Genomic DNA, 4,843 nt, shown 5'->3' with positions numbered 1-4,843 from the left:
ACTGTAAAAAGCATGATTTACAGTTCAGATACAGGTTTTCACACAAAAAAAAAAAATATAAAAAAAATATATGAAATAAAATTTCAAATTTCAGCCTTTCAAATTTCAAACCATTTTTAAGAAAAGAGTCAAAAATCAAATGTATCTACTATTATATTAATGGTTTAATGGCTGGTTTAATATAAATTATTATTTTAAACCAGCAGAAGGGCTGTTAAAAATGCAAATTCATTCTCTGTCAGCAGGTGGCGCTTTCAGAACTGCATAAAGATAGACTTTGAAATGTGCAGCGCTCATTTAACCAATGAAATCATAGCCTTTTTCATTTTAATCATCACATTAAGCTATATGGCAATTGTCTTTCCGTCCCCTTTGTACTTTTTATGGCCTTAAATTTGATACAATTAAATGTAAGACTTTTAAGGACTTGGGGAAAAGGCATGCTGACATTGAGATAGAAATAAATAAATAAATTGGACAAATAAAATAAAATATAATAAACTGCTTTAAAATTTTCAGGTACAGTGCAGGTATCCTTAAATGCAGCATTTAAGTAAGCATTTAAAAAATAAAATGCATATTATTAATTGTATGAATAATAGATTCTACTGATTCTCATATTAGGCGGCTGTACTAGAACTACATACTGCACAGATCAGTTACACATGCAATTTATTTCCTAAATGTTTACATTCGATTGAGACAAAACCAACTGTGTTTATGTGAACCATTGGTGTTTTTGACAGTTGAAACCATAAACGCTAAAGAATGAACTAGTGCTCGTTGTCAGCGAACAATTGGTAGAGATCTGCCAGAAGAAGCAGCCACTATGAACAGCTGATTTGTACGGAAACATCTGATGGCCAAACTACATTGGAATTCGCAAATGGAAAAATCAAGTGAGCCCGGGCCGATTTGCGTTCACAATGCACGTGTTTAGCGAACCGTACCTTTAGCCAAAAGCGAATCGTACTCAGACCACCTCCAGAGATGGTATCTGTTCGGTTCGCTTCTGAGGGGTCTGAGATCGTTTGGAGTGTTCACATATGGACCAAAAATCACGCGAACCGCGCTCAGACCCCTGAAAAGGACCAAGTGTGAAAACACCCTTAAAAGCTCTAAAGAGGACACAAAGCACCATAAAAGTAGTCCATACCACTTGTGAGCTATATTCCAAGTCTTCTTAATTCATATGCTGATTACTTTAATTTTTTTCACAGGTGATCCAATAGTTTGTCTTAAAGTCACAGGCCACTGCTTTCTACAGTTACTTTAAGGCAACAGGAGTGCATGGTTTTCGCATCTCTTAGTTTAGAGAAAGCAATAACACTCTGGAGAACAGCGGGGCGTGAGTCTTTCAGCTCACGTAATGAATCCTCTCACATTCCCTCGACCATGAAGTCACTGACCTGCAAGCTTAAATTGGGTCCCAGGTGTACGGTGATCCCTCTCTCTGCTGCGCCACAGGGAATTTCAGGTTTGATTGGAGAGGTCAGTATGCCTTGCCTGGAGCCTGCTGGGGTCACAGCACCTCAGTCTAGTTCAGCTTTCATTTACTGACCATTCAAAAGAAAATCCCTCCGCATGTTTGGACTAATTTCAACTGGAAACCGTCTCTTTCCAAGTGGACTAATCCTTCTAATGACTGTGTGTCTTTGAGAAGAAAGGATCAATGTCCCAGACTGACGGTAAGGAAAGTAGAACATCTGAAAAATTCAGTCCACTTTTCTGTCAAATATTTATTATTATCAGGCAACAATAATGGCATGGCTACATACACAGTGATTCAAATGCTGAAAACATTGATTCATATATAATCCATTGTTAAAACAGTCTCCTTAGGGTGGTTTGTTAGTCTTAGTTGGTCTCACAGCACAACAAGTTCCCAAAACCCCTTCCCATTGCACCAGGCCAGCTCGACCAGTTGAATACAGCTTGGTGGCCAACTAAAACCAGCAAAACACTTTAGGATGTTTTTTTTTCATAAAGGTGATGACATACTCTGCACTTTTCTTTTTCATCAACAGTGATCTCAATATTTTATGAACTGTGATTAAATATTTTGGTCTTCCATATCTAATCCATGGAAATATTCTCAGAGCTTCAGTCCACTGAGGCTCATAGAGTTTTAGTGCATTTTTAAGTATATACAGGGCTGCTGTAAGTCAGTGATTGTAAACTTTACAGTTGCAAAAAAAGATGAAAAATGACTACTGTTACTAGTGGTCACACCCCATCCACTGCAGTGAAAATGAAATAAAATATTATTTCCATCGACACTAATTCTATACACGGGATAAGTGGTAAGAATATTTTTATTCATCAAAATACACAAAAATAAAAATAACACTGCACAGTTGTGTTCTGTGAAATACAACTTTTTTGGCTGTCTTTCTAGTGTCAAATTTTGCCATATTGCAGAACTTTATATCAGCAGAGCAAGGTATAACTGCAGAGCTGACACAACATCAGAGAATATAGATCCAAAGACAACATCCATGTATTAACATGTAGTTCCTGAAGAAAGTTGCACTGCACTTGCTGATTTTCAAGATGACGAAAGGAAATCACTCTCTCCTTTGATGGAATACCACCTTCTTAAACAAACAACTACAAAGTGCATGAAAGAGCAGAGAAATCAATTCACAGTCTACATTAGAGCAGCTGAAGAGGTTTTCCTGCGTGTGGTCTATGTGCGAAATGAAAGAGAATTCTTTCATATTTTGAACGTTTTATCTGTGCTGAAGTGAGTGCTGCACACCTTATTCATTCACTCCCATATTTTTTCATGGATATATTGCTCTCTCATAAATCAGCATTGTCAGTCATTAGCTTTGCTTCACAGCTCAACATGCATACAATCTTTGTTTACCTGAAATAATCATTTGTTCAGTGATTTCTTGTGTTGTGTGCAGAATTGCTTCAGTCTCTTATTATGGCTGTGGGCTTTATGAAAGTGTAAATTTCATTTGTCTGGCAAATTCATGCACGCTTTAAAGAACCAAATCATAATGTGAAAATGATCAAAACATATCTATCACTGACAAGACGTAAACAAAACCTTTAATTTTGTGTTGCATTGGTGGTGTAATTAAATAATCTTCACAGTGTTTTTCCTGTTTGACATTGAGTAAGGCTGCACCTGATGTTCAAACAATATGAGCTAGATTAAAGACTACAGCATATCTTACATAGAAATTGCACAAAAATACATTTCCACATCTAGAATAAAATAAAATATCCAGCATAGATGGGATTCCATCCTCCTCCCCAAGGGCTTGCAGTAAAATCGAATATGAGTGTAAAATATACATTAATATGTTATACGTTAATAATGCTCTTGGATTTTGGTTGGGAAGCAGGACTGTAAAAATGATTATTAGCTGAATACTTTACTCCTAAATTTCTTTTAATGTTCAGATGGTTTATAAAACAAAGAAAACATTGTTTCTTTTCTGTTTTTGTTTGCTAAATATACACTTAAATACAAATCTATGTACACACAGTATGATGCATATATGTATATGGATATATAACCTTCAGTGAATAAAAAGACTCTTTTTTTGTGGTTCTTTTTGTTTTACTATATAGTTATTAGTTAAAGTAGCATCACAGCATTCTGGATTTTATTACTATATCCAGAAGATCAAGTTTTCTACATGTGCTCTTTATTGATAAGCCAAAAATTAATACATGAAAATTCTGCATTATCTGCAATATGCTCTGTCCAATGACAACTAGTCCCAGTCTCTCACAGAATACAATAGGTTTTAAGAACTAATGCATTTGATTTCTTCTGATTTTAGGTCTTATTAGGTCTCTTGTAGACCTTTGTAAAATCTGTGCTCTATGAAAGCACTAGCTTAGCAAAAAAACTGAACTTGACATCTGTAATATGTCCCTTGGGATGCATTAGGCTTGCCAGTTTTCCAATGTCAAGCACTAGAGAAATCCCTGGGCAGGCATATAGTGTATGTCACTGTGATTTCCTACACCAGCACATGAAGTCATAAGTTTGCAGCCCACCGCTGCTGGAACATAATTGCCATTTAGACTCAATTCATTCCCTTTACATTGTCCAGTAAATCACTGAACAAATAGTGCTGTTAGGTCACAATGTTACTTCTGGGTTCATAGCACTACACCAATCAGTCAAAGCAATAGACTGTATCCTGCTTAAACACCATTAAATCTCTTGTACGACTGCTCAAAGACTATCAAACAACTGGAGGGAATTCAGCAGGGAGGAAAAAGAATTACACTTTGAGATGTTTTGTGGTAGGGACTTATCAAACGATATACTGCTTCATATACAGCATCAACAAAAAGGAAGTTCTGATTTTCTGACATTTCTGAAAGTGTGTTTACATTTCTGTTCTGTTACATTTCAATAGCAAAATGAAAAGAACCACACTTACATTTTTTTGATGATATTTGATGTGTTTAATTGAAACTTGTGCCTACTGGTACTTGACTAAATGTTCTGAGCCCAACTCAAGCCTCTTGAGTCTGAGCTTAAAGATTTTAGAAGCAATTCTATATTCAACAAAACAGTTTTATCAAAAGAAAGCAACAGATATTTCAGATTTTTCCATTCTTCAAAACTCTGTGATGCTAATTAGATTAATTAATTTGTCTCAGCCTTGTGGAGTGTTTTACAGTAACTCATTTTAAGTGGTTTCATAGCGGCATTACACAATCTATTTGCATCTGTAGATTTTCTTTGCAATGTCCTGTATATATTTAAAGGCAGTTTTTTTTCTCATGCACGGAGCCAAAAATCGTCTTGATTACGTACGTAACCCTCGTTCCCTGATGGAGGGAATGGAGACGTTATGACTTC

The 4,843-nt window shown here is 35.9% G+C and overlaps 1 long non-coding RNA gene across 1 annotated transcript in view; it reads left to right on the top strand.

Annotated features, from left to right (window-relative positions):
* Positions 1-848, top strand: part of LOC107709771 (uncharacterized) — a 14,355-nt gene extending 13,507 nt beyond the window's left edge. The window contains exon 3 of the long non-coding RNA XR_001636530.1: positions 838-848. This is a non-coding gene — a long non-coding RNA (uncharacterized LOC107709771). The remainder of the gene's footprint in view (positions 1-837) is intronic.
* The last annotated feature ends 3,995 nt before the right edge of the window (positions 849-4,843 follow it).

This window comes from Sinocyclocheilus rhinocerous, unplaced genomic scaffold (genome assembly GCF_001515625.1).
Source record: "Sinocyclocheilus rhinocerous isolate Xijiao unplaced genomic scaffold, SAMN03320098_v1.1 scaffold1588, whole genome shotgun sequence".
Lineage (NCBI taxonomy): Eukaryota > Metazoa > Chordata > Actinopteri > Cypriniformes > Cyprinidae > Sinocyclocheilus > Sinocyclocheilus rhinocerous.
This window is presented reverse-complemented; position numbering and strand designations above follow the sequence as displayed.